The sequence below is a fragment of the Gorilla gorilla genome, chromosome Y (assembly GCF_029281585.2).
Source record: "Gorilla gorilla gorilla isolate KB3781 chromosome Y, NHGRI_mGorGor1-v2.1_pri, whole genome shotgun sequence".
NCBI classification, from domain to species: Eukaryota; Metazoa; Chordata; class Mammalia; order Primates; family Hominidae; genus Gorilla; species Gorilla gorilla.
Window position 1 is genome coordinate 48512529 of NC_073248.2, and position 19784 is coordinate 48532312.

The window sequence follows — 19784 nt, forward strand, 5'->3', positions numbered from 1 at the left end:
CGGGTAGATGCTATACCATTCCATTCCATTCCACTCCTTTCTATTCGGGTAGATTGCATTCAATTCCATTCCATTCCATTCCATTCTATTCCTTTCCGTTCCATTGCATTCCATTCCTGTCCATTCCATTCAATTCGATTCTGTTCAACCCAGGTAGATTCCATACCATTCCATTCGTTAGCATTCCATTGCATTCCATTCCATTCCATTCCATTCCATTCAATTCCATTCCATTCCATTCCATTCCATTCCATTCCACTCCATTAGGTTCTACTCGGGTAGATTCCATTCCATTCCATTCCATTCGGTTCCATTCCATTCCATTCCAATCCATTCCATTCCATTCCATTCCATTCCATTCCATTCCATTCCATTCCATTCCATTCCTTTCCATTCCGTTCTACTGGGGTAGATTCCATTCCATTCCATTCCATTCTATTCCAATCTGTTCCATTCCATGCCATTCCATTCCATTCCATTCCATTCCATTGCATTCCATTCCTTTCTACTAGGGTAGATTCCATACCATTCCATTCCATTCCATTCCGTTCTAGTCGGGTAGATTCCATTCGATTCCATTCCATTCCATTCTATTCTATTCCTTTCCATTCCATTGCATTCCACTCCATTCCATTCCAATCAATTCGATTCTGTTCAACCCGGGTAGATTCCATACCTTCCGTTCCTTTGCATTCCATTCCATTCCATTCCATTCCATTCCATTCCATTCCATTCCATTCCATTCCATTCCATTCCATTCCATTCCATTCCATTCCATTCCATTCCATTCCGTTCTACTGGGGTAGATTCCATTCCATTCCATTCCATTCTATTCCACTCTGTTCCATTCCATTCCATTCCATTCCATTGCATTCCATTCCATCCCATTCAACTCGAGTAGATTCCATTCTATTCCATTCCATTCCATTCCATTCCATTCTATTCCATTCCATTCCATTCCATTCCATTCCATTCCATTCCATTCCATTCCATTCCATTCCATTCCATTCTACTCGGGTAGATGCTATACCATTCCATTCCATTCCATTCCGTTCTAGTCGGGTAGATTCCATTCAATTCCATTCCATTCCATTCCATTCTATTCCTTTCCGTTCCATTGCATTCCATTCCAGTCCATTCCATTCAATTCGATTCTGTTCAACCCGGGTAGTTTCCATACCATTCAATTCCATTCTTCTCGGGTAGATGCTATACCATTCCATTCCATTCCATTCCGTTCTAGTCGGGTAGATTCCATTCAATTCCATTCCATTACATTCCATTCTATTCCTTTCCGTTCCATTGCATTCCATTCCAGTCCATTCCATTCAATTCGATTCTGTTCAACCCGGGTAGATTCCATACCATTCCATTCCTTTGCATTCCATTCCATTCCATTCCATTCCATTCCATTCCATTCCATTCCATTCCATTCCATTCCATTCCATTCCATTCCATTCCATTCCATTACACTCCATTAGGTTCTACTCGGGTAGATTCCATTCCATTCCATTCCATTCGGTTCCATTCCATTACATTCCAATCCATTCCATTCCATTCCATTCCGTTCTACTCTGGTAGATTCCATACCATTCCAATCCATTCCTTTCCGATCTAGTCGGGTAGATTCCATTCCATTCCATTCCATTCGGTTCCATTCCATTCCATTCCATTCCATTCCGTTCTACTCGGGTAGTTTCCATTCCATTGCATTCCATTCCATTCCATTCCATTCTATTCCATACCATTCCTTTCCATTCCATTCCATTCCATTGCATTCCATTCCTTTCTACTCGTGTAAATTCCATACCATTACATTCCATTCCATTCCGTTCTACTCGGGTAGGTTCCATTCCATTCCATTCCATTCCATTCTGTTCCATTCCGTTCCATTCCATTCCATTCCATGCCATTCCATTCCATTCCATTCCATTCCATTCCATTCCATCCCGTTCTACTCTGGTAGATTCCATACCATTCCAATCCATTCCTTTCCGTTCTAGTCGGGTAGATTCCATTCCATTCCATTCCATTCCATTCCATTCCATTCCATTCCATTCCATTCCATTCCATTCCATTCCATTCCATTCCATTCCATTCTACTCGAGTAGATTCCATTCCATTCCATTCCATTCCATTGCATTTCATTCTATTCCATTCCGTTCCCTTCTATTCCTTTCGATTCCATTCCATTCTAGTCGGGTAGATTACATTCAGTTCCCTTCCGTTCCGTTCCGTTTCGTTCCGTGCCATTCATTTCGGGTAGATTCTATTCCGTTCGATTCCATTCCGTTCCATTCCATTCCATTCCATTCCATTCCATTCCTTTCCATTCCATTCCATTCTATTCTGCTCGGGGAGATTCCATTACATTCCTTTTCATTCCATTCAATTCCATTCCATTGCATTCCCATAAGTTACATTCTACATGTGCACATTCCATTCCATTCCTTTCCATTCCATTCCATTCCATTCCATTTCATTCCATTCCCTTCTTCTCATGTAGATTCCATTACGTTCCGATCCGTTCCATTCCGTTGTACTCGGGTAGATTCCATTCCATTCCATTCCATTGCATTCCATTCCATTCCATTCCATTCCATTCTATTTCTTTCCATTCCATTCCATTCCATTCCATTCCATTTCATTCCATTCCATTCCATTCCATTCTACTCGGGTAGATGCTATACCATTCCATTCCATTCCATTCCGTTCTAGTCGGGTAGATTCCATTCCATTCCATTCCATTCCATTCCATTCCATTCAATTCCTTTCCGTTCCATTGCATTCCATTCCAGTCCATTCCATTCAATTCGATTCTGTTCAACACGGGTAGATTCCATACCATTCCATTGCTTTGCATTCCATTCCATTCCACTCCATTCCATTCCATTCCATTCCATTCCATTCCATTCCATTCCATTCCACTCCATTAGGTTCTACTCGGGTAGATTCCATTCCATTCCATTCCATTCGTTTCCATTCCATTACATTCCAATCCATTCCATTCCATTCCACTCCGTTCTACTCTGGTAGATTCCATACCATTCCAATCCATTCCTTTCCATTCTAGTTGGGTAGATTCCATTCCATTCCAATCCATTCCTTTCCGTTCTAGTCGGGTAGATTCCATTCAATTCTTTCCATTCGGTTCCATTCCATTCCATTCCATTCCATTCCATTCCATTTCTTTCCATTCCATTCAGTTCTACTCGGGTAGTTTCCATTCCATTTTATTCCATTCCATTCCATTCCATTCTATTCCATACCGTTCCTTTCCATTCCATTCCATTCCATTCCATTCCATTCCACTCCATTGTGTTCAACCCGGGTAGATTCCATACCATTCCATTCATTTGCATTCCATTCCATTCCATTCCATTCCATTCCATTCCATTCCATTCCATTCCATTCCATTCCGTTCTACTCGGGTAGACTCCATTCCATTCCATTCCATTCCATTCCATTCCATTCCATTCCATTCCATTCCATTCCATTCCATTCCATTCCATTCTATTCCATTCCATAAGTTACAATTCCATTCCGTTCTTCTCGGGTGGATTCCATTCCATTCCATTCCGTTCCATTCTATGCCATTCCGTTCCATTCCATTCCATTCCGTACCATTCCATTCCATTCAATTCTGTTCAACTCAGGTAAATTCCATACCATTCCATTCCATTCCACTCCGTTCTACTAGGGTAGATTCCATACCATTCCAGTCCATTCTATTCCGTTCTAGTCGGATAGATTCCATTTGATTCCATTCCATTCTATTCCCTTCCGTTCCATTCCATTCCATTCCATTCCATTCCATTCCATTCCATTCCATTCCATTCCATTCCGTTCTAATCGGGTAGATTCCATACCATTGCATTCCATTCCATTCCGTTCCAGTCGTGTAGATTCCATTTGATTCCATTCCATTCCATTCCATACTATTCCTTTCCGTTCCATTGCATTCCATTCTATTCCATTAAATTCAATTCGATTCGGTTCAACCCGGGTAGATTCCATACCATTCCATTCCTTTGCATTCCATTCCATTCCATTCTATTCCATTCCATTCCATTCCATTCCATTCCATTCCATTCCATTCCATTCCATTCCGTTCCGTTCTACTCCGGTAGATTCCATTCCATTCCATTCCATTCTCTTCAATTCTGTTCCATTCCATTCCATTCCATTCCATTCCATTCCATTCCATTCCATTCCATTCCATTCCATTCCCTTCGATTCTGTTCAACTCGGGTCGATTCCATACCATTCCGTTCCATTCCATTCCATTCCATTCCATTGCGTTTCATTCAATTCCATTCCATTCCGTTCTACTCGGGTAGATTCCATACAATTCCATTCCATTCCATTCCATTCTAGTCGTGTAGATTTCATTCGATTCCATTCCATTCCATTCCATTCTATTCCTTTCCGTTCCATTGCATTCCATTCCATTCCATTCCATTCAATTCGATTCAGTTCAACAAGGGTAGATTCCATACCATTCCATTCCTTTGCATTCCATTCCATTCCATTCCATTCCATTTAATTCCATTCCATTCCGTTCTACTCCGGTAGATTCCATTCCACTCCATTCCATTCTCTTCCATTCTGTTCCATTCCATTCCATTCCATTCCATTCCAATCCATTCCATTCCGTTCTAGTCAGGTTGATTCCATTCCTTTCCATGCCATTCTATCCCTTTCCGTTCCATTCCATTCCATTCCATTCCATTCCATTCCATTCCATTCCATTCCATTCCCTTCTACTCGGATAGATTCCATTCCATTGCATTCCATCCCATTCCCATCCATTCTATTCCATATGGTTCCATTCCATTCCATTCCATTCCATTCCATTGCATTCCATTCCTTTCTTCTCGGGTACATTAAATACCATTCCATTCCATTCCATTCTGTTCTACTCGGGTAGATTCCATTCCATTCCATTCCATTCCATTCCGTTCTACTCCGGTAGATTCCATTCCATTCCATTCCATTCTCTTCCATTCTGTTCCATTCCATTCCATTCCATTCCATTCCATTCCATTCCATTCCATTCCATTCCATTCCGTTCTACTCCGGTAGATTCCATTCCATTCCATTCCATTCTCTTCCATTCTGTTCCATTCCATTTCATTCCATTCCATTCCAATCCATTCCATTCCATTCTAGTCAGGTTGATTTCATTCCTTTCCATTCCATTCTATCCTTTTCCGTTCCATTCCATTCCATTCCATTCCATTCCATTCCATTCCATCCTGTTAAACGTGGGTAGATTCCATACCATTCCATACCATTCAAATCCATTCCATTCCATTCCATTCCGTACTACTCGGGTAGATTCCATTCCATTGCATCCCATTCCGTTCCGTTCCGTTCCGTTCCGTTCCATTCCGTTCCGTTCTTCTCGGGTGGATTCCATTCCATTGCGTTCCGTTCCGTTCCGTTCCGTTCTCTTCCGTGCCTTTCCGTTCCATCCCATTCCATTCCATTCCATTCCGTTCTACTCGGATAGATTCCATTCCTTTGCCTTCCATTCCATTCCGTTCCATTCTATTCCGTACCGTTCCATTCCATTCCATTCCATTCCATTGCCTTCCATTGCGTTCTACTCGGGTAAATTCTATACCATTCCATTCCATTCCATTCCGTTCTACTCGGGTAGATTCTATTCCATTCCATTCCATTCCATTCCATTGTATTCCGTTACATTCCATTCCATTCGATTTTTTTCAACTCAGACAGATTCCATACCATTCCATTCCATTCCATTCCATTCTGTTCTACTCGGGTAGATTCCATTCCGTTCCATTCCGTTCCGTTCGTTCCGTTACATTCCATTCCGTTACATTCCATTCCATTCCGTTCCATTCCATTCCATTCCATTCCATTCTGTTCAACCCCGGGAGATTCCATACAATTCAGTTCCTTTTCATTCCATTCCATTCCATTCCGTTCTACTCCGGTAGATTCCATTCCATTCCGTTCCATTCTATTCCATTCTGTTCCATTCCATTCCATTCAATTCCATTCCATTCCATTCCGTTCTACTCGGGTAGATTCCACACCATGCCATTCCATTCCATTCCGTTCTAGTCTGGTAGATTCCATTCGATTCCATTCCATTCCATTCCATTCTATTCCTTCCCGTTCCATGCCATTCCATTCCATTCCATTCCATTCAATTCCATTCAATTCGATTCTGTACTACCCGGGTAGATTCCACACCATTCCATTCGTTTGCATTCGGTTCCATTCCATTGCATTCCATTCCATACCAATGCGTTACATTCCATTCCGTTCTACTCGGGTAGATTCCATTCCATTCCATTCCATTCTATTCCATTCTGTTCCATTCCACTCCATTCCATTCCATTCCATTCCATTCCATTCCATTCCATTCCATTCCGTTCTACTCGAGTAGATTCCATTCCACTGCATTCCATTCCATTGCATTCCATTCCGTTCCGTTCCGTTCCGTTCCGTTCCATTTCGTTCCGTTCTTCTCGGGTGGATTCCATTCCATTTCGTTCCGTTCCGTTCCGTTCCGTTCTCTTCCATACCTTTCCGTTCCATTCCATTCCATTCCATTCCATTCCATTCCATTCCATTCCATTCCGTTCTACTCGTATAGATTCCATTCCATTGCATTCCATCCCATTCCCATCCATTCTATTCCATACGGTTCCATTCCATTCCATTCCATTCCATTCCATTGCATTCCATTCCTTTGTTCTCGGGTTCATTAAATACCATTCCATTCCATTCCATTCTGTTCTACTCGGGTAGATTCCATTCCATTCCATTCCATTCCAATCAATTCCATTCCGTTGTATTCCATTCCATTCCTTTCCATTCGATGTGGTTCAACTCAGATAGATTCCATACCGTTCCATTCCATTCCATTCCATTCTGTTCTACTCGGGTAGATTCCATTCCGTTCCTTTCCGTTCCGTTCCATTCCGTTACATTCCATTCAGTTACATTCCATTCCATTCCGATCCTTTCCAATCCATTCCATTCGATGCTGTTCAACCCGGGTAGATTCCATACCATTCCATTCCTTTGCATTCCATTCCATTCCATTCCATTCCATTCCATTCCGTTCTGTTCTACTCACGTAGATTCCATTCCCTTCCATTCCAATCCATTACATTCCATTCCACTCCATTCCATTCCGTTCTACTCGGGTAGATTCCATGCCACTCCATTCCAGTCCTTTCCGTTCTAGTCGGGTAGATTCCATTCTATTCCATTCCATTCCATTCCATTCTATTCCTTTCCGATCCATTCCATTCCATTCCATTCCATTCCATTCAATTCGATTCTGTTCAACCCGGGTAGATTCCATACTATTCCATTCGTTTGCATTCCATTCCATTCCATTCCATTCCATTCCATTCCATTCCACTCCATTCCGTTCTACTCGGGTAGATTCCATTCAATTCCATTCCATTCTATTCCATTCTGTTCCATTCCGTTCCATTCCATTCCATTTCATTCCATTCCATTCCATTCCATTCCATTCCATTCCGTTCTACTCGGTTAGATTCCATTCCATTGCATTCCATTCCACTGCATTCCAATCCGTTCCGTTCTGTTCCATTCTGTTCCGTTCCGTTCCATTCCGTTCCGTTCTTCTCGGGTGCCTTCCATTCCATTGCGTTCCGTTCAGTTCCTTTCCGTTCTTCTCGGGTGGATTCCATTCCATTGTGTTCCATTCCGTTCCGTTCCGTTCTCTTCCGTACCTTTCCTTTACATTCCATTCCAATCCATTCCATTCCGCTCCACTCGGATAGATTCCATTCCATTGCATTCCGTTCCATTCCATTCCATTCCATTCCATTGCATTCCATTCCGTTCTACTCGGGTAAATTCCATACCATTCCATTCCATTCCATTAAATTCTCTTCTACTCGGGTAGACTCCATTCCATTCCATTCAATTCCATTCTATTCCTTTCCATTTCATTCCATTCTATTCCATTCTGTTCCATTCCGTTCCATTCCATTCCATTCCATTCCATTCTACTCGGGTTGATCATTCCATTCCATTCCATTCCATTCTATTCCTTTCCATTCCACTGCATTCCATTCCACTCCATTCCATTCAATTCGATTCTGTTCAACCCGGGTAGATTCCATATCATTCCATTCCTTTGCATTCCATTCCATTCCATTCCATTCCATTCCATTCCATTCTTTTCCATTCTGTTCCATTCCATTCCATTCCATTCCATTCCATTCCATTCCATTCCATTCCATTCCATTCCATTTCATTCAATTCCGTTCTACTCTGGTAGATTCCATAGCATTCCAATCAATTCCATTCCATTATACTCGTGTTGATTCCATTCCATTCCATTCCATTCTATTCCTTTCCGTTCCATTCCATTCCATTCTGTTCAACTTGGGTAGATTCCATACCATTCCATTCCATTCCATTCCATTCCATTCCATTCCATTCCATTCCATTCCATTCCATTCCAATCTATTAGGGTAGATTCCATTCCATTGCATTCCATTCCGTTCCGTTCCGTTCCATTCCGTTCCGTTCCGTTCCATTCCGTTCTGTTCTTCTCGGGTGGATTCCATTCCATTGCGTTCCATTCCATTCCGTTCCGTTCTCTTCCGTACCTTTCCGTTCCATTCCATTCAATTAGATTCCATTCCGTTCTAATCAGAGAGATTCCATTCCATTGCATTCAATTCCATTCCATTCCATTCTGTTCCATACCGTTCCATTCAATTCCTTTCCATTCCATTGCATTCATTCCGTTCTACTCGGGTTAATTCCACACCATTCTTTCCATTCCATTCCGTTCTACTCGGGTATATTCTATTCCATTCCATTCCATTCTATTCCGTTCCATTCCATTCCATTCGATTTTGTTCAACTCAGATAGATTCCATGCCATTCCATTCCATTCCATTCCATTCCATTCTGTTCTTCTCGGGTAGATTCCATTCCATTCCGTTCCATTCCGTTCGTTCCGTTACATTCCATTCCGTTACATTCCATTCCATTCCGTTCCATTCCACTCCGTTCCATTCCATTCTGTTCAACCCGGGGAGATTCCATACAATTCCATTCCTTTGCATTCCATTCCATTCCATTCCATTCCGTTCTGCTCGGGTAGATTCCATTCCATTCCATTCCATTCTATTCCATTATGTTCCATTCCATACCATTCCTTTACATTACATTCCGTTCTACTCGGGTAGATTCCATACCATGCCATTCCATTCCATTCCGTTCTAATCTGGTACATTCCATTCGATTCCATTCCATTCCATTCCACTCTATTCTTTCCCATTCTATTCCATTCCATTCCATTCCTTTCAATTCGATTCTGTACAACACGGGTAGATTCCATACCATTCCATTCGTTTGCATTCCATTCCATTCCATTGCATTCCATTCCAAACCATTCCATTCCATTCCATTCCTTTCTACTCGGGTAGATTCCATTCCATTCCATTCCGTTCTATTCCATTCTGTTCCATTCCACTCCATTCCTTTCCATTCCATTCCATTCCATTCCGTTCTACTCGAATAGATTCCATTGCACTGCATTCCATTCCACTGCGTTCCATTCCGTTCCGTTCCGTTCCATTCCGTTCCATTCTTCTCGGGTGGATTCCATTGCATTGCGTTCCGTTCCGTTCCATTCCGTTCTCTTCCATACCTTTCGGTTCCATTCCATTCCATTCCATTCCATTCTATTCCATACGGTTCCATTCCATTCCATTCCACTCCATTCCATTCCATTCCATTTCGTTCTACTCGGGTAGATTCCATTCCATTCCATTCTCTTCCGTTCCATTCCATTCCATTCGATTTTGTTCACCTCAGGTAGATTCTATTCCATTCCATCCATTCCATTCCATTCGATTCCATTCTGTTCTACTCGGGTAGACTCAATTCCGTTCCGTTCCGTCCCGTTCCGTTCCGTTATAATCCATTCCGTTACATTCCATTACATTCAGACCCATTCCATTCCATTCCATTCGATTCTGTTCAACCCGGGTAGATTCCATACCATTCCATTCCTTTGCATTCCATTCCATTCCATTCCATTCCTTTCTACTCAGGTAGATTCCATTCCCTTCCATTCCATTCCATTCCGTTCCACTCGGGTGGATTCCATGCCACTCCATTCCATTCCTTTCCGTTCTAGTCGGGTAGATTCCATTCGATTCCATTCCATTCCATTCTATTCTATTCCTTTCCATTCCATTCGACTGTGTTCAACCCGGGTAGATTCCATACTATTCCATTCGTTTGCATTCCATTCCATTCCATTCCATTCCGTTCTACTCGGGTAGATTCCATACCATTCCATTCCGTTCTAGTCGGTGAGATACCATTCGATTCCATTCCATTCCATTCCATTTTATTCCTTTCCGTTCCATTCCATTCCATTCCATTCCATTCCATTCCATTCCATTCCATTCAATTCCTTTCCGTTCCATTGCATTCCATTCCAGTCCATTCCATTCAATTCGATTCTGTTCAACACGGGTAGATTCCATACCATTCCATTGCTTTGCATTCCATTCCATTCCACTCCATTCCATTCCATTCCATTCCATTCCATTCCATTCCATTCCATTCCACTCCATTAGGTTCTACTCGGGTAGATTCCATTCCATTCCATTCCATTCGTTTCCATTCCATTACATTCCAATCCATTCCATTCCATTCCACTCCGTTCTACTCTGGTAGATTCCATACCATTCCAATCCATTCCTTTCCATTCTAGTTGGGTAGATTCCATTCCATTCCAATCCATTCCTTTCCGTTCTAGTCGGGTAGATTCCATTCAATTCTTTCCATTCGGTTCCATTCCATTCCATTCCATTCCATTCCATTCCATTTCTTTCCATTCCATTCAGTTCTACTCGGGTAGTTTCCATTCCATTTTATTCCATTCCATTCCATTCCATTCTATTCCATACCGTTCCTTTCCATTCCATTCCATTCCATTCCATTCCATTCCACTCCATTGTGTTCAACCCGGGTAGATTCCATACCATTCCATTCATTTGCATTCCATTCCATTCCATTCCATTCCATTCCATTCCATTCCATTCCATTCCATTCCATTCCGTTCTACTCGGGTAGACTCCATTCCATTCCATTCCATTCCATTCCATTCCATTCCATTCCATTCCATTCCATTCCATTCCATTCCATTCCATTCTATTCCATTCCATAAGTTACAATTCCATTCCGTTCTTCTCGGGTGGATTCCATTCCATTCCATTCCGTTCCATTCTATGCCATTCCGTTCCATTCCATTCCATTCCGTACCATTCCATTCCATTCAATTCTGTTCAACTCAGGTAAATTCCATACCATTCCATTCCATTCCACTCCGTTCTACTAGGGTAGATTCCATACCATTCCAGTCCATTCTATTCCGTTCTAGTCGGATAGATTCCATTTGATTCCATTCCATTCTATTCCCTTCCGTTCCATTCCATTCCATTCCATTCCATTCCATTCCATTCCATTCCATTCCATTCCATTCCGTTCTAATCGGGTAGATTCCATACCATTGCATTCCATTCCATTCCGTTCCAGTCGTGTAGATTCCATTTGATTCCATTCCATTCCATTCCATACTATTCCTTTCCGTTCCATTGCATTCCATTCTATTCCATTAAATTCAATTCGATTCGGTTCAACCCGGGTAGATTCCATACCATTCCATTCCTTTGCATTCCATTCCATTCCATTCTATTCCATTCCATTCCATTCCATTCCATTCCATTCCATTCCATTCCATTCCATTCCGTTCCGTTCTACTCCGGTAGATTCCATTCCATTCCATTCCATTCTCTTCAATTCTGTTCCATTCCATTCCATTCCATTCCATTCCATTCCATTCCATTCCATTCCATTCCATTCCATTCCCTTCGATTCTGTTCAACTCGGGTCGATTCCATACCATTCCGTTCCATTCCATTCCATTCCATTCCATTGCGTTTCATTCAATTCCATTCCATTCCGTTCTACTCGGGTAGATTCCATACAATTCCATTCCATTCCATTCCATTCTAGTCGTGTAGATTTCATTCGATTCCATTCCATTCCATTCCATTCTATTCCTTTCCGTTCCATTGCATTCCATTCCATTCCATTCCATTCAATTCGATTCAGTTCAACAAGGGTAGATTCCATACCATTCCATTCCTTTGCATTCCATTCCATTCCATTCCATTCCATTTAATTCCATTCCATTCCGTTCTACTCCGGTAGATTCCATTCCACTCCATTCCATTCTCTTCCATTCTGTTCCATTCCATTCCATTCCATTCCATTCCAATCCATTCCATTCCGTTCTAGTCAGGTTGATTCCATTCCTTTCCATGCCATTCTATCCCTTTCCGTTCCATTCCATTCCATTCCATTCCATTCCATTCCATTCCATTCCATTCCATTCCCTTCTACTCGGATAGATTCCATTCCATTGCATTCCATCCCATTCCCATCCATTCTATTCCATATGGTTCCATTCCATTCCATTCCATTCCATTCCATTGCATTCCATTCCTTTCTTCTCGGGTACATTAAATACCATTCCATTCCATTCCATTCTGTTCTACTCGGGTAGATTCCATTCCATTCCATTCCATTCCATTCCGTTCTACTCCGGTAGATTCCATTCCATTCCATTCCATTCTCTTCCATTCTGTTCCATTCCATTCCATTCCATTCCATTCCATTCCATTCCATTCCATTCCATTCCATTCCGTTCTACTCCGGTAGATTCCATTCCATTCCATTCCATTCTCTTCCATTCTGTTCCATTCCATTTCATTCCATTCCATTCCAATCCATTCCATTCCATTCTAGTCAGGTTGATTTCATTCCTTTCCATTCCATTCTATCCTTTTCCGTTCCATTCCATTCCATTCCATTCCATTCCATTCCATTCCATCCTGTTAAACGTGGGTAGATTCCATACCATTCCATACCATTCAAATCCATTCCATTCCATTCCATTCCGTACTACTCGGGTAGATTCCATTCCATTGCATCCCATTCCGTTCCGTTCCGTTCCGTTCCGTTCCATTCCGTTCCGTTCTTCTCGGGTGGATTCCATTCCATTGCGTTCCGTTCCGTTCCGTTCCGTTCTCTTCCGTGCCTTTCCGTTCCATCCCATTCCATTCCATTCCATTCCGTTCTACTCGGATAGATTCCATTCCTTTGCCTTCCATTCCATTCCGTTCCATTCTATTCCGTACCGTTCCATTCCATTCCATTCCATTCCATTGCCTTCCATTGCGTTCTACTCGGGTAAATTCTATACCATTCCATTCCATTCCATTCCGTTCTACTCGGGTAGATTCTATTCCATTCCATTCCATTCCATTCCATTGTATTCCGTTACATTCCATTCCATTCGATTTTTTTCAACTCAGACAGATTCCATACCATTCCATTCCATTCCATTCCATTCTGTTCTACTCGGGTAGATTCCATTCCGTTCCATTCCGTTCCGTTCGTTCCGTTACATTCCATTCCGTTACATTCCATTCCATTCCGTTCCATTCCATTCCATTCCATTCCATTCTGTTCAACCCCGGGAGATTCCATACAATTCAGTTCCTTTTCATTCCATTCCATTCCATTCCGTTCTACTCCGGTAGATTCCATTCCATTCCGTTCCATTCTATTCCATTCTGTTCCATTCCATTCCATTCAATTCCATTCCATTCCATTCCGTTCTACTCGGGTAGATTCCACACCATGCCATTCCATTCCATTCCGTTCTAGTCTGGTAGATTCCATTCGATTCCATTCCATTCCATTCCATTCTATTCCTTCCCGTTCCATGCCATTCCATTCCATTCCATTCCATTCAATTCCATTCAATTCGATTCTGTACTACCCGGGTAGATTCCACACCATTCCATTCGTTTGCATTCGGTTCCATTCCATTGCATTCCATTCCATACCAATGCGTTACATTCCATTCCGTTCTACTCGGGTAGATTCCATTCCATTCCATTCCATTCTATTCCATTCTGTTCCATTCCACTCCATTCCATTCCATTCCATTCCATTCCATTCCATTCCATTCCATTCCGTTCTACTCGAGTAGATTCCATTCCACTGCATTCCATTCCATTGCATTCCATTCCGTTCCGTTCCGTTCCGTTCCGTTCCATTTCGTTCCGTTCTTCTCGGGTGGATTCCATTCCATTTCGTTCCGTTCCGTTCCGTTCCGTTCTCTTCCATACCTTTCCGTTCCATTCCATTCCATTCCATTCCATTCCATTCCATTCCATTCCATTCCGTTCTACTCGTATAGATTCCATTCCATTGCATTCCATCCCATTCCCATCCATTCTATTCCATACGGTTCCATTCCATTCCATTCCATTCCATTCCATTGCATTCCATTCCTTTGTTCTCGGGTTCATTAAATACCATTCCATTCCATTCCATTCTGTTCTACTCGGGTAGATTCCATTCCATTCCATTCCATTCCAATCAATTCCATTCCGTTGTATTCCATTCCATTCCTTTCCATTCGATGTGGTTCAACTCAGATAGATTCCATACCGTTCCATTCCATTCCATTCCATTCTGTTCTACTCGGGTAGATTCCATTCCGTTCCTTTCCGTTCCGTTCCATTCCGTTACATTCCATTCAGTTACATTCCATTCCATTCCGATCCTTTCCAATCCATTCCATTCGATGCTGTTCAACCCGGGTAGATTCCATACCATTCCATTCCTTTGCATTCCATTCCATTCCATTCCATTCCATTCCATTCCGTTCTGTTCTACTCACGTAGATTCCATTCCCTTCCATTCCAATCCATTACATTCCATTCCACTCCATTCCATTCCGTTCTACTCGGGTAGATTCCATGCCACTCCATTCCAGTCCTTTCCGTTCTAGTCGGGTAGATTCCATTCTATTCCATTCCATTCCATTCCATTCTATTCCTTTCCGATCCATTCCATTCCATTCCATTCCATTCCATTCAATTCGATTCTGTTCAACCCGGGTAGATTCCATACTATTCCATTCGTTTGCATTCCATTCCATTCCATTCCATTCCATTCCATTCCATTCCACTCCATTCCGTTCTACTCGGGTAGATTCCATTCAATTCCATTCCATTCTATTCCATTCTGTTCCATTCCGTTCCATTCCATTCCATTTCATTCCATTCCATTCCATTCCATTCCATTCCATTCCGTTCTACTCGGTTAGATTCCATTCCATTGCATTCCATTCCACTGCATTCCAATCCGTTCCGTTCTGTTCCATTCTGTTCCGTTCCGTTCCATTCCGTTCCGTTCTTCTCGGGTGCCTTCCATTCCATTGCGTTCCGTTCAGTTCCTTTCCGTTCTTCTCGGGTGGATTCCATTCCATTGTGTTCCATTCCGTTCCGTTCCGTTCTCTTCCGTACCTTTCCTTTACATTCCATTCCAATCCATTCCATTCCGCTCCACTCGGATAGATTCCATTCCATTGCATTCCGTTCCATTCCATTCCATTCCATTCCATTGCATTCCATTCCGTTCTACTCGGGTAAATTCCATACCATTCCATTCCATTCCATTAAATTCTCTTCTACTCGGGTAGACTCCATTCCATTCCATTCAATTCCATTCTATTCCTTTCCATTTCATTCCATTCTATTCCATTCTGTTCCATTCCGTTCCATTCCATTCCATTCCATTCCATTCTACTCGGGTTGATCATTCCATTCCATTCCATTCCATTCTATTCCTTTCCATTCCACTGCATTCCATTCCACTCCATTCCATTCAATTCGATTCTGTTCAACCCGGGTAGATTCCATATCATTCCATTCCTTTGCATTCCATTCCATTCCATTCCATTCCATTCCATTCCATTCTTTTCCATTCTGTTCCATTCCATTCCATTCCATTCCATTCCATTCCATTCCATTCCATTCCATTCCATTCCATTTCATTCAATTCCGTTCTACTCTGGTAGATTCCATAGCATTCCAATCAATTCCATTCCATTATACTCGTGTTGATTCCATTCCATTCCATTCCATTCTATTCCTTTCCGTTCCATTCCATTCCATTCTGTTCAACTTGGGTAGATTCCATACCATTCCATTCCATTCCATTCCATTCCATTCCATTCCATTCCATTCCATTCCATTCCATTCCAATCTATTAGGGTAGATTCCATTCCATTGCATTCCATTCCGTTCCGTTCCGTTCCATTCCGTTCCGTTCCGTTCCATTCCGTTCTGTTCTTCTCGGGTGGATTCCATTCCATTGCGTTCCATTCCATTCCGTTCCGTTCTCTTCCGTACCTTTCCGTTCCATTCCATTCAATTAGATTCCATTCCGTTCTAATCAGAGAGATTCCATTCCATTGCATTCAATTCCATTCCATTCCATTCTGTTCCATACCGTTCCATTCAATTCCTTTCCATTCCATTGCATTCATTCCGTTCTACTCGGGTTAATTCCACACCATTCTTTCCATTCCATTCCGTTCTACTCGGGTATATTCTATTCCATTCCATTCCATTCTATTCCGTTCCATTCCATTCCATTCGATTTTGTTCAACTCAGATAGATTCCATGCCATTCCATTCCATTCCATTCCATTCCATTCTGTTCTTCTCGGGTAGATTCCATTCCATTCCGTTCCATTCCGTTCGTTCCGTTACATTCCATTCCGTTACATTCCATTCCATTCCGTTCCATTCCACTCCGTTCCATTCCATTCTGTTCAACCCGGGGAGATTCCATACAATTCCATTCCTTTGCATTCCATTCCATTCCATTCCATTCCGTTCTGCTCGGGTAGATTCCATTCCATTCCATTCCATTCTATTCCATTATGTTCCATTCCATACCATTCCTTTACATTACATTCCGTTCTACTCGGGTAGATTCCATACCATGCCATTCCATTCCATTCCGTTCTAATCTGGTACATTCCATTCGATTCCATTCCATTCCATTCCACTCTATTCTTTCCCATTCTATTCCATTCCATTCCATTCCTTTCAATTCGATTCTGTACAACACGGGTAGATTCCATACCATTCCATTCGTTTGCATTCCATTCCATTCCATTGCATTCCATTCCAAACCATTCCATTCCATTCCATTCCTTTCTACTCGGGTAGATTCCATTCCATTCCATTCCGTTCTATTCCATTCTGTTCCATTCCACTCCATTCCTTTCCATTCCATTCCATTCCATTCCGTTCTACTCGAATAGATTCCATTGCACTGCATTCCATTCCACTGCGTTCCATTCCGTTCCGTTCCGTTCCATTCCGTTCCATTCTTCTCGGGTGGATTCCATTGCATTGCGTTCCGTTCCGTTCCATTCCGTTCTCTTCCATACCTTTCGGTTCCATTCCATTCCATTCCATTCCATTCTATTCCATACGGTTCCATTCCATTCCATTCCACTCCATTCCATTCCATTCCATTTCGTTCTACTCGGGTAGATTCCATTCCATTCCATTCTCTTCCGTTCCATTCCATTCCATTCGATTTTGTTCACCTCAGGTAGATTCTATTCCATTCCATCCATTCCATTCCATTCGATTCCATTCTGTTCTACTCGGGTAGACTCAATTCCGTTCCGTTCCGTCCCGTTCCGTTCCGTTATAATCCATTCCGTTACATTCCATTACATTCAGACCCATTCCATTCCATTCCATTCGATTCTGTTCAACCCGGGTAGATTCCATACCATTCCATTCCTTTGCATTCCATTCCATTCCATTCCATTCCTTTCTACTCAGGTAGATTCCATTCCCTTCCATTCCATTCCATTCCGTTCCACTCGGGTGGATTCCATGCCACTCCATTCCATTCCTTTCCGTTCTAGTCGGGTAGATTCCATTCGATTCCATTCCATTCCATTCTATTCTATTCCTTTCCATTCCATTCGACTGTGTTCAACCCGGGTAGATTCCATACTATTCCATTCGTTTGCATTCCATTCCATTCCATTCCATTCCGTTCTACTCGGGTAGATTCCATACCATTCCATTCCGTTCTAGTCGGTGAGATACCATTCGATTCCATTCCATTCCATTCCATTTTATTCCTTTCCGTTCCATTCCATTCCATTCCATTCCATTCCATTCCATTCCATTCCATTCCATTCCATTCTGTTCAACTCGGGTAGATTCCATACCATTTCATTACATTCCATTCCATTCCGTTCTGCTCGGGTAGATTCCATTCCATTGCATTCTATTCCTTTCCGTTCCGTTCCATTCCATTCCATTCCATTCCATTCCATTCCATTCTATTCCGTTACATTCCATTCCATTCGATTTTTTTCAACTCAGACAGATTCCATACCATTCCATTCCATTCCATTCCATTCTGTTCTACTCTGGTAGATTCCATTCCGTTCCGTTCCGTTCCGTTCGTTCCGTTACATTCCATTCCGTTACATTCCATTCCATTCCGTTCCATTCCATTCCATTCCATTCCATTCCATTCTGTTCAACCTAGGGAGATTCCATACCATTCAATTCCTTTGCATTCCATTCCATTCCATTCCGTTCTACTCCGGTAGATTCCATTTAATTCCGTTCCATTCTATTCCATTCTGTTCCATTCCATTCCATTCTATTCCATTCCATTCCATTCCGTTCTACTCGGGTAGATTCCATACCGTGCCATTAAATTCCATTCCGTTCTAGTCTGGTAGATTCCATTCGATTCCATTCCATTCCATTCCATTCTATTCCTTCCCGTTCCATGCCATTCCATTCCATTCCATTCCATTCAATTCCATTCAATTCGATTCTGTACTACCCGGGTAGATTCCATACCATTCCATTCGTTTGCATTCCCTTCCATTCCATTGCATTCCATTTCATACCAATCTATTCCATTCCATTCCGTTCTACTCGGGTAGATTCCATTCCATTCCATTCCATTCCTTTCCATTCCATTCCATTCCATTCCTTTCCATTCCATTCCATTCTATTCTGCTCGGGGAGATTCCATTACATTCCATTTCATTCCATTCCATTCCATTCCATTGCATTCCCATAAATTACATTCTACATGAGCACATTCCATTCCATTCCTTTCCATTCCATTCCATTCCATTTCATTCCATTCCGTTCTTCTCATGTATATTCCATTACGTTCCGATCCGTTCCATTCCGTTGTACTCGGGTAGATTCCATTCCATTCCATTCCATTGCATTCCATTCCATTCCATTCCATTCCATTTTATTCCATTCCATTCCATTCCATTCCATTCTATTCCATTCCATTCCATTCCATTCCATTCCATTCCATTCCATTCCATTCCATTCCATTCCATTCCATTCCATTCCATTCTACTCGGGTAGATGCTATACCATTCCATTCCATTCCATTCCATTCCATTCCATTCCATTCCATTCCATTCCATCCCGTTCTAGTCTGGTAGATTCCATACCATTCCAATCCATTCCATTCCGTTCTAGTCGGGTAGATTCCATTCCATTCCATTCCTTTCCATTCCATTCTATTCCTTTCCGTTCCATTGCATTCCATTCCAGTCCATTCCATTCAATTCGATTCTGTTCAACCCGGGTAGATTCCATACCATTCCATTCCTTTGCATTCCATTCCATTCCATGCAATTCCATTCTATTCCATTCCATTCCATTCCACTCCATTAGGTTCTACTCTGGTAGATTCCATTCCAATCCATTCCATTCCATTCCATTCCATTCCATTCCATTCCATTCCATTCCATTCCATTCCATTCCGTTCTACTCGGTTAG